The sequence below is a fragment of the Jaculus jaculus genome, chromosome 6 (genome assembly GCF_020740685.1).
Source record: "Jaculus jaculus isolate mJacJac1 chromosome 6, mJacJac1.mat.Y.cur, whole genome shotgun sequence".
NCBI classification, from domain to species: domain Eukaryota; kingdom Metazoa; phylum Chordata; class Mammalia; order Rodentia; family Dipodidae; genus Jaculus; species Jaculus jaculus.
Genome location: NC_059107.1, coordinates 136,863,166 through 136,875,154, shown reverse-complemented (window position 1 = coordinate 136,875,154; position 11,989 = coordinate 136,863,166).

Sequence of the window (11,989 nt, the reverse complement as noted above, 5' to 3'; positions counted from 1 at the left end):
ACTGCAAATGAACTCTAGGAACATGTGCCACTTTGTGAATCTGGCTTTACATGGTTACTGGGGAATTGAACCCAGACCATTAGGCTATGAAGATAAGTACCTTTAACTGCTGAGCCATCTCTCCAGCCCCACTTCTGTGGTTTTAAACCAATACAGAACAGTAGATAATGCAGTCCAGGTACTGACTTTTGGGGGACAAAACTAAATGCAGGGACTGAAAGAAACTAGCAACTGGAGTCATTTAGACCCTCTCAAGTACTAAGTAACAACCAAGCTTAAATTTTCCGAATGGCAAATTTGACTGATTAAATTCTCTGTTGAATATCTATTGGGCTGACTGACATCATGTATCATTGATTAAAGAGAATTCCCAACACTTCAAGGAGACTTAAAGGAGACTGACTTATTTTATGACAAATAATTTAGTAGCTACCCTTCTGTTGTTGTTCAAGTGAAATGTCATAGAAACAGGCTGCACCAGTGCCAGGGGAAGGAGCCAAGATGTTTCTCAATGACCAAAAAAAAAACGTTTAGGGCCTGGGAAGATGGTTCAATGAGTAAGCAGTTGCCGGGCAAGCCTGAAGACTTGAGTTCAGATCCCTAGAACCCACATAAGTCTGCAATCCCAGCACTCTTATAGCGATGGGAGGCAGAGCTAGGAGAATCCGCTAGAAGCTCCAGGGCCAGCTAGCCTGGACAACAGCACAGGACAGCAACGAGAGAGCCTGCCTCACACAAGGGAGAAGAGGAAAGACACTGAGGTTGTCCTCTGACCTCCACACACAGCATGCGTGAGCCTATACCCACACATATATCCTTACACACAGCAAACACACACACACACACAGACCAAAAACAAAACAAAAAAAATGTTTGAAGCTATTCGGAATATGGCCAAGTATTCAGAAACCATGGAATTTGGAATCATACAGAAATTATTTTGACCCACCCACAAAAATCCCTGAACACTGTCATTATCTACTGGTTACATGAACCACAAAAGAGCTTCACCATGAACCCTGCTGAGAATATCTTTCCAAATAGAATTACATCATCATGGGTCTGCCACGATGACTGACCAGTAAATGCACCAAGGAGGTGAATGAACTGAGCTTTTATCTCGGGTTATTTAATAAAGTCCATTTAAAAACTAGACAATGACTGCTAAATATAATGATTTTTGTTTCAGCATAATTGATGCTAAGCTGCTCTTTCTGAAAACAACCCACCAAAAAAGGTTCAGCTGCATCTTAATAAAGCAAATACAGCCATTAGCCCAGAAGCGCTTTCCTGCCATTTGTGCTGATAAGTGGGCATGCGTCCAATCCACACACTCACTACACAGGAAGCATACCATTTTGAACAAGTGCTGAATACTGATGTTAAAGCAGGGAGTGTGTGTGAGTTAATGAGGAAGAGACGCAAGCCATTAAAGTGATGAGGGCTTCTGTATGCCATTTCTCCCCCAGATAATAGGAATATGAATGCTGGAATGCTTGGAGTACCAAGTGACTAAAAATGTGATAGGACGTGAAATATGCTTTTCTCCACTCACAGGAGTAAAAGTAGCTCAGGTTTTTGGGTGGAGAAAAGGCAGAAGAGGTTATGGAGTATGGCCTGCCTGGGTTTCTCCTAGTGACCTCTAAATTTCTACTCTTTTTTTTTTTTTCTAGAAGCAGAGACTTTTTTTGTTTTTTGCCTCTACTCAAACTGTCTAGTACTATGCACACAACACGTGCTCAGTAAATGTTTGCCCAGTAGCATCTTATTGATTTCAGCTTATGCATACCAGCTACTAGGGTACCTTCTAAGTAGGCACTCAAAATGGTCAGTAAAAAATAAAAAATCAGACTAGTGTATTAAAACCAGACTTACTTTTGGCCACAATAAATGAACGCTAAGAAATGCCAGTAAACCGGGTGTGGTGATGCACACCTTTAATACCAGAACTCGAGAGGCAGAGGTAGGAGGATGGCTGTGAGTTCGAGGCCAGCCTGAGACTACATAGTGAAATCCAGGTCAGCCTGGGCTAGAGTGAGACCCTACCTTGAACCCCCCCCCCAAAAAAAAGAAATGTCAGTAAAAAATTTCCTATCAGTGTATTTAAATGTGACTAATTCTATCTATTAAAATTTGAGCTGAGGGCTGGAGACATGGCTTAGTGGTTAAGCGCTTGCCTGTGAAACCTAAGGACCCCGGTTCAAGGCTCAATTCCCCAGGACCCACGTTAGCCAGATGCACAAGGGGGCGCATGCATCTGTTTGCAGTGGCTGGAGGTCCTGGCGCGCCCATTCTTTCCCTCTCTCTGCCTCTTTTTCTCTCTGTCACTATCAAATAAATAAATAAATAATTAAAATTTGATCTGAGTCAGAGGTGCCTAAAAAATTAAGAATACTCGGGACCCCTTCTCTTCTTTAACTATACTTATTTTCTCAAAATACTCTCTTCCATTTCATTCCTCTAAATCATATAAAAAAGCAAAAACTGCTTGGGGTGGGGGGGGGAGCAAGCCTCTAATGCCAGGAAGAGGCTGTGAGGTCGAGGCTAGCCTGAGACGACATAGTCAGCTGTCATGGTGGCGCATGCCTTTAATCCTAGCACTTGGGAGGCAAAGGATTGCCATGAGTTTGAGGCCACCCTGAGACTGCATGATGACGAATTATATAGGTCAGCCTGGAAGAGTGAGACCCTACCTGAGAAAAAAAAAAAACAAAAAACTTCCCACATGTTCAGCTGTGACCTCTGACCTTATGGACCTAGTTGTAAACTTGATGCGTCCACTTAGAGCTCAACTGGCAATTGAAAGTCCATTCTTCCCAAACCAGACCCCTAGTCCTCTCAGCTTTCAGCTACTCACCCCGGGCTGTAAATTGCACCAACATGCAAACAAGCCAGATACTGCAGGCGTCATCCCGTCTTCTCCCACCATCCATGAATCTGGGTTCTCCACAACATATTCCCACCGGCTCTCCTCTTTCCACCCTGACCACCACTGACGTCACATGAATCCCTGCTGCATCTTGCTTGGACTTTACCAAACTTTGCTTACTCTTCATTCAGCCAACATCTTAACTGTCACCTCCTTCCTTCGGGCTCTCCCATTTCTGGGAACCCCGGTCACGCTACACAGAAGCACTATAGAATTTCCTACTCTTAAGCTCTGCCTGTATAATAAGATCATCAGGAAAATCTTCCTAAAGTTAAAAAAAAAAGTCCTTCCCTGAGCTCACAATCTAAATGTGCTCCCAAGACTATCACATAGCCTTGTTTCATTTTTGTCTCACTATTAATGTATTTAGCTAATTTCTACAGGTGGGGAGAGAGATTTTCTGCTTCTCGCCATTAAAATGCTTGAATGTAGCTCGGTGGTAGACTGTTGGTTTAGCATGTGCCAAGCTCTGGGTTTGGTCCCTAAAGCAACAAAAGAAGGCAAAGAAGAAGTACAACAAGGAAGGAAGAGAAGGGAACCTTCACTGTCTTGTCTCTTTATTTCAGTGTCCACTATAGAAACATCCAAGGTGCTCTATACATAGCTCTTGAATTAAGAAATCAGTGGATTATTTCATGAATGAGCCTAAGACACATTTGAACATACAGAATGGGCCAGGTGTGGTGGCACAAGCCTTTAATCCCAGCTCTTGGAAGGCAGAGGTAGGAGGATCTCTGTGAGTTCAAGGCCAGCCTGAGACTCATTATGAATTCCAGGTCAGCCTGAGCTACTTCAAAAAATAAACACACACACACAAACCACCCCAAAACAGAAGAAAAACAATAAAAAAGAATGTCTACAATGCAAGACAACATGGGTTTTTAGGTAAAATAACATATTCATTAATTCAGCTCAAGTTTCCATTAACAGCTGTTATCCTAATATTTTAGCTAAGAGTTATTTTAAGAATTACATGTAAAAAATTTTAGGGCTGGAAAAATGGCTCAGGGGTTAAGGGACTCACCTGCAAAGCCTACTAGCTCAGGTTGGTTCCCCAGTACCCATGTGAAGCCAGATGCGTAAAGTGCGCGAACATCTGGAATTCGTTTGCAGTGGCTAGAAACTCTGGTACACCCATTCTCATTCTCTCTCTCTCTCTCTCTCTCTCTCTCTCTCTCTCTCTCTGCAAATAAATCAGTATAATATTTTCAAAAAAGAAACTATCCGGGTGTGGTGGCACACACATTTAATCCCAGCACTTGGGAGGCCACCATGAGTCTACATAGTGAATTCCAGGTCAGCCTGGGCCAGAGTGAGACCCTACCTTGAAAAGCCAACAACAACAACAAAAATTCTAGGCACACTTTACACATATTATTCCATTTAATTGCATGCCATGCTTGCACAGTCTTATAAAGAGCATACACGTAGCTAAATTGCAAAGCCAGTATCCAAATCAAAGTTATTCTTGGGGTTGGAGAGATGGCTTAGTAGTTAAGGCACTTGCTTACAAGCCTGACAGCCCAGGTTTGAATTCCCAGCACCCATATGAAGCCAAATGCACAAAGTGGTACATGTATCTGGAGCTTATTTACGGGGGCAAGGGGCCCTGGAGCACCCATTCTCTCTCCCTCTCTCAATCTTTCTGTTTCCCTTCTTGCAAAGAATAATACATTTTAAAAAATTTTTAAGTCATTCTTATCCCAAATTCCTAAGTTCTTTACTGCCCTATTAATATGATGCATCTTTTAGATTGGCCAAGTTTCCTGGGAACAGTCACCCAGGAAAGGAAGGGCAGGGAAGTTGAGCTTCAGTTCAGCACCATGGCACCTTCCAGAAAAATCAGTGTGTTTGTGCTGTGTTCTTTGAGAGTGCATGGAAAGCAAGATTGGCCATACAGGACTATTCTTCCCATCATGATGGATATCTAATAGACGCAGTGAGCATAACCTCAAACAGAAGTTTCTGTTAGTTATCAAATGGCCAAGAGCTCCACAAAACCTATATGATTACTAACTAAGATTCAGGTCTGCAAAGTTAAAACTCCTGCTGCTATTGTCTATCTGATGTTGGCCAGGAGGTAATGTCTACCCTCTGCTCATGCCATCGTTTTCCCCTGCCATCATTGAGCCTCCCCTTGAGTCTGAGACTGCCATCACTGAGCCTCCCCTTGAGTCTGTAAGCTTTTTCTTTTCCCACAAGCTGCTCTTGGGCAGGTGTTTTCTGCCAACAATGTGAACCTGACTGCAACACCTGCCAAAGCAAAGGATCAGGGGTTGATTCTCCAGGACCCATGTAAGCCAGATGCACAAGGTGACACATGCATCTGGAATTCATTTTCAGTAGCTGGAGGGCCTGGCACACCCATTCTCTTTCCCTCTTTCTCGTTCTCAAATAAATAGAAATAATTTTATCTATTCATCTATCTATACATAGATATATAAATAGATATATACAGATATAGAGATAGATAGATAGATAGATAGATAGATAGATAGATAGATAGATAGATAGATAGATGAAAAAGAAAAACTCAACACAACTTTGTTTCCCTGCATAGAAGGGTTTGGTCTGTTTAAGGATCAAATCAGCTAATACATATGATATCTCTTTGGAAAACATGAGAAATATTGCCCAGGGTATACAGTACTATGCAATCACAGAATTCTGGAAATTGAAAGGAACTGAGAAATGGCTCTTAGTTTCACAAAAGACAAAACCGAGACACAAAAAATGAAGTGACCTATGGCTGTGGAACTAGTGGGTTTCAGAATGAAATCACATTGCTTACCAAATTCAAGTCTCAATCTGAAACTCAGCGATTGGTCTTAGTCATTTTGCTTGAGGCAATAAGGTACATAACCTCAAACATTCAATCGATACCAAGATATTTATATGCACTTTAAAAAAAATTTTATCAATCATTTCCTTTGGAACTTTTCAAAGTTACCAATCTCCCAAATAATAAGCAATAGGCATCATTTCATCTTAATGTCATCAGGAAAAGCAAATAACTACATATTCTCATATTCTTTTTGATTTATTTTATTTATTTATTTTGGTTTTTGGTTTTTCAAGGTAGAGTCAGTCCAGGCTGATCTGGAATTCACTATGTAGTCTCTCAAACTCACAGTGATCCTTCCACCACTGCCTCCCTGAGTGCTAGTATTAAAGGCCACCATGTGTGGCTTACTTATTCTTGATAAATGATTTCTCTTGGGACTTGTCACTAACTTGCAACTAACTATAACATGTAGCTCATGAAAACAACAATGATCCCATGGATGGAGACTCCTCGTGGGTCCTCTATCCCCTAGTGACTCTCAACAGAAAACACGGGCATTTGGAAGTTAGTGAAGAGATTTCTTTGGTTGTCATAATGATGAGGAAGAACTCTGGCATTTGATATCTGGAGGATGAAGATGTTAAATGGCCTGACATTCAAGGGATAACAGTGGCATGCACGAAGGATTTCAGCCGCTCCTTCAGGCACCAGCATGCTGGCCATAACCACCCCACCAGCTGTGGCTCCTTTGCATTGCATGTGAAGAATGTTCTGTAATTCGAGACTGTCTTGGTCCTTTGGGCAGTTACAAAGGAAGGTGTACACTGGGTGCTCATAAACAGCAAAGCTCCGGAAGCCGGGAAGTCCCAGATTGAGGCACCACCAGATTCAGTGTTGGTGAGGGTTGTCCCCAGACCATTGATGGCTCCTTCTCACTGTGTCCTTTGATAGCAGGAGATAACGGCAGCTCTCTAGGGTCTCTTATAAGTGGGGCGTTCATGAGCCCTGTGTTGACAATGACGTAACGTGTTAATTCAGGGAAGTGGGGGATGTAAACACTCCGATCATACCAGGAGATTTAAAACTAAAGAAAGAATCAGTCTATGTAGACAAGAGCCTGGAATAAACATGGCAGTCCACTAGGTACTTGATATTAAATAGTTTGAATTATTTATTTTTTTTAATTTTTATTTATTTATTTATTTATTTATTGGTTTTTTGAGGTAGGATCTCACTCTGGCTCAGCCTGACCTGGAATTCACTATGTAGTCTCAGGGTGGCCTTGAACTCTCGGCGATCCTCCTACCTCTGCCTCCCGAGTGCTGGGATTAAAGGTGTGCGCCACCACGCCCAGCTTTTTTTTTACTTTTTTTTTTTTTTTTTTTTTTTAGTTTGAATATTTTGAACACACCTGATACATGAGAGATCCTGAAACCTACATAATAGGAAACCTGTTGGGTAAGCATCCAAATTATCCTTTAAAGAGATAAATCTACAAAAAATAAAGTATCCCTCTTAGGGGCTGAAGACATGGCTCAGCCATTAAAACCACTTTCTTGCCAAGCCTGACTGCCAAGCTTCGATTCCCCAGTACCCATGTAAAGCCAGATGGACAAAGTGGTTCATGTGTCTGGAGCTCATTTGAGGTGACAACAAGGCCTTGGTGTGATACCTCTCTCTCTCTCTCTCTCTCTCTCCCTCCCTCTCTCTCTCTTTCTCTCTCTCTCATAAATAAATAAAATAGTTTTAAAACATTCCTCTGAGGTCATGACTAGAGTGAGCGCTTTGAGGTAACTGAGCCCACTATCTATTACAGGGCTAGAAATTCACTGGAGAGAGAAGCAGTTGAGAGTGGGAAAGATCAGAGAGGAAGTTTTGAACATTGGAGAGTGAAGTTGGAACCCCTCCACCATAAAGCCAAGACATGAGAAGGACTACCCCACTGGAAAAAGAGTACCTATTGGGGATTGGAGAGATGGCTCAGCCCTAAAGGTGCTTGCCGGCAAAGCCCGAGGACCCCGCTTTGACTTCCCAGTCCCCACATAAAGCCAGATGCACAAAGTGGCACTTGCATCCGGAGTTTGTTTGCAGCTGCTGGAGGCCTTGGTGCGCCCTTTCTCCCCGTGTGTCTCTCTTCTATCTCTCTCTGCTTGCAAAATGAATAAATTTTTAAAAAAGAAAAAGGGTAACCAAGGAAAACAAAATTCAAGAATACAGAAATACAAGATGAACACCAATAAAAGGCTAAAATATCTGGGGAGGGATTATAATAGCCAAGATACTTTCTTCTTCAACTATCCAGTCCTGACACTGTCTCCCAATGGCTGAACTCACCAGAGTTGTCACAGAGCAGCGAAGCGAACGGCTTGGATTTAAAGACGAGCTGACCCAGACCTTGCGTCATCATGGATAGAGCATTTCTGTGCAGATTACCTGGTTTAGTCTTCCCATCAGGACACCCCCCCCCCCCGTCTTGTCTTTTTCACTAAACTAGAAAAATACTTGTCATGTGTCTTTGCAGTGGTACAAGGCCTTGGGGCAGGGTGTCAGAGGTGAACTCATACATTATTATTTGGAGAGCCTTCACGACAGGGTTGGAGATAGTATTCAAGGAATAGTTGAATAAAAAAGTTTCATCACAAGAGGCCCAGGGCGTTCCAAATGCAACCAAGGAGGAAGACAGTGTGGACAGAAACACAAATCGATTCAAATCTCCAAGGAGGACATGATTCTGCTGTTACAAAAACAGAGCGTCAGTCGGACTTCTGTGCAAAGCACCTATCACACTGCAGGACTCATTGTTCAAAAACAATAGAAAAAGAAAGCCTTCCTCCTTTACCTTTATCCCAGGGGACTTCCTGTTGGCTGAGAGGGCTGAAAGGACAGGTATTCACAAAGGTTTATAAGCCTGATTAAAGCTTAGCTCTGTTCTCTGAGACCCAGGCTGCCTGGAATTCAGCCCTGCGTTTATGAATAATGCAAAGAGCCACTGGGGAAAAGGGCAGCCCAGTGGGAGGAACTCTATCTCATTACACTCCACAATGCTCTCCTTTACTTCACCCAGACCTGGGTTTGTTTACTAGCAAGCTAATTAACCTTTAAGCCTTCTTGTCTTTGTCGGAAAATGAAGATAATAGCCACTCTGACTGCAGAGAAGTGTTTGTGACTATCGAGAGACAGCGTACCTGAAATGCCTGGCGCAGGGGAGGCTCTTGATAAATGTCAACTCTTCCTAGCTTCTGCCCTCTCTGAATTCTTAAAAGGTTTTTCCTTGAGTGTTTTGTCATTTAGTAGCTAATTACATACTGTCCTGCACGGCTTGCTGCTGTGTCTTCCGAGCTAATCACTCTAAAGCATCATGGAATTTACATAGCAATGCCGTGTTAATATCTAAAGCTGACACTTTATAGCATCTAAAGGGTATCTGCGCTATCCTTTGGAATGTCTTTTGACTCCTCCACTTGCCCAGCCCATAGCTGACCATGCCAGAGGGCCCAGCTGTGCCGTTTGATGGCTGGTTAGCTGACAGGTGAACCCCGCTGGAAGCTACTGTGAAGAAAGAGGGCAGTGTGTTTGCAACACCCTAAAAGAAAGCTTGTCACCTCGAGAATTTTCACTCTGCTAGATTCAATACAAAGTGATTATGCGTCGTTTTGTTTTGTCATGGAAACGCTATGGTAAAGTTTGAAAGAACCTGTGGCGCACCAGTCCTTTGAAGTGGAAAACACAATACCTGTAATGGTTTGGTAAAGCCCATTGCTAAGCAACAGAATCAGGTCTAGACTGCACAGGAGCAAAAATTCTTCTTTGTTTGGTATAATGAAGATTTATCCAATGGAAAATGCTTAATAGACTCTTACCTGCTATGGTAACCGTCATTGTTATGCGAAGTACTCATTGGTGGTTTATAACTAATTTTGATGGGAGTCTCTGACAATAGCTCATGCTTTCTATTCTTCTTGTTTCTTTCTGACTTTTTTTAAAAATTGTTGTTTTAGTTTGGTTTTGATTTTGTTTTGTTTTTGGGTTTTTTTTTTTTTTAAACACAAGGTTTCATGATGTAGCCCAGGCTGCTCTTGAATTTGCTGTGTGGAGTAGGAAGACTTTGAACTCCCAATCCTCCTGCCTCCACCTTCCAAGTGCTAGGATCACAGGTAAGCACACCATGTCCAGCTTGTGGCTTTCTTTTCCAAATGAAGTGGCTCAACACAAAGTTCTCAGACAAGAGTTCATGGAAGGCAAAGATCTGACATGTGTACTGGAAGTCACTAACTTCTGCATTCTAGGGCTAACCTCAATAAAAATCCCTCTTCAGGGGGCTGGAGAAATGGCTTAGCGGTTAAGATGCTTGTCTGCAAAGTCTAACACCAGGTTTGAGGCCTCAGTATCCATGTAAGCCAGACGCACATGATGTATGGAGTTTGGTTGCAGTGGCTTGAGACACTTGCATGCCCATTCTCTCTCTTTATCTATATCCGTCTCTCTCTTATAAATATATAAATAAATAAATATAAAAAATAAATATATAAATAAAATAAAAAGTACATTTTAAAAATCCCTCTTGGTTGAAGACCAAGCATGAAGAAGGATGGCAAAAAGCTGGGAGTGGTGGCACACAGCTTGAATCCCAGTACTCCAGAGGCAGAAGTAGGAGGATCTCTGTGAGTTTAAGGCTAGCCTGGGACTACAGAGTGAGTTCCAGGTTGGCCTAGGCTATTGTGAGACCCTACCTAAAAAAAAAAAAAAAAAAAAAAATTAAAAAAAAAATGGCAGAGACCTGGAAAGCAAAGTCTATCTTACCATTTGTTTCTGCTTGAGTAAAAGCTTTGCTTTATAAAAGCTCATAAAGATGGGTGAGATGTGCAATTCAGCAATAGAGCACTTGCCCAGCACACATGAGGCCCTCTGTTTGACCCACAGAACTTTGAAAATAAGCACTTAAATAAAGGCTTAAAGGAAAAAAGCATGTATAACTAAAAAAATCAAAGTGGCTAGCTTGGATAATATATAATTAAATAAAAGCACTTTTTCTTTTTTCTCAAGGTAGGGTCTCATTCTAGGCCAGGCTGACCTGGAATTCACTATGTAGTCTCAGGGTGGCCTTGAACTCATAGCAATCTTCGTACTTCTGTCTCCCAAGTGCTGGGATTAGAGGTGTGTACCACCACACCTGGCTATAAAAACAATTTTTTTTCTTTATTAGTTATGTACATTTTCAGTGTGTAAACAGCACGTGTTGGTACCATTTGTACCCTCATCCCCGTCTCCCCCATCCGAATGGACCCTCCTCATTGGGGATGCCAGCTATTCCATGGGAATTATGGGTCGTGCATTGTGGGGTAGCCATTAGTCATGGGGAAGAGACAATGTCTCTGTGCGTAATGTCCCAACTTGTGGTTCTGACAATCTTTCCAACCCCTCTTCTGTGAATTTCCCTGAGCTATGTTGGGTTCGTTTTAGGTCTACTTCAGTGATGAGGTCTTGGCAGCCTCTGTGTCTCTGGATATGTGCTTTGGTAGGAGTTGAGTGTTCTCTGCAAAAGCACATTCTTATCTCCAGCCAGTTCCCTACTTTTAATAGAATCTAACTAGAAAGTACCGGGGAGCCTGGTCTCTGTCTCCCCAACACTGAAATTACAAGCATGTGTCACCACTCCTGGCTCTTCCATGATTGTTTAACATGCAAACTCCCATCCTGATGCTTGCCTGAAGAGCAATTTACTTGCTGAGCCATCTCCCCAGCCCCAGACCATGTATTCTTACTTTTATACTAAATGGAGTTCACAGTTGTTTTATTTTCCTTGTTTTCCATCATCTCTTTGTTTCTCAAACTACTGTCGTGTGGGTAATTGTTAGTATATGTGCTACTGAGGTTACTGGGAGTAACTCCTTTTATCTGGGCCAACTGTGGCTCTTATTAGCCCCCAGAGGGAAAACTCTTTTCTGGAAGGAGAGCATTCCTTGATATTGTGATGGTGAAATCTTGCCAACTTGACTGGATTAAGAATCACCATGGAAACACACTCCTGGGTATGTCTATGAGGGTGCTTCCAGAAAGGTTTAACTGAGGAAAGAAGACTCAACCTGAATGTGGTCAGCACCATTCCATGGGTTAGAGTCCCAGACTGAACAAATAGGAGAAAGCTGGGCTGGGGAGATGGCTCAGTAGTTAAAGGCATTTGTTACCAAAGCCTGCCAGCCTTGGGTTCAAGTCCCTAATGCCCACATAAAGCCAGATGCACAAAATAACACACACGTGTGGAGTTTGCAGCTGTA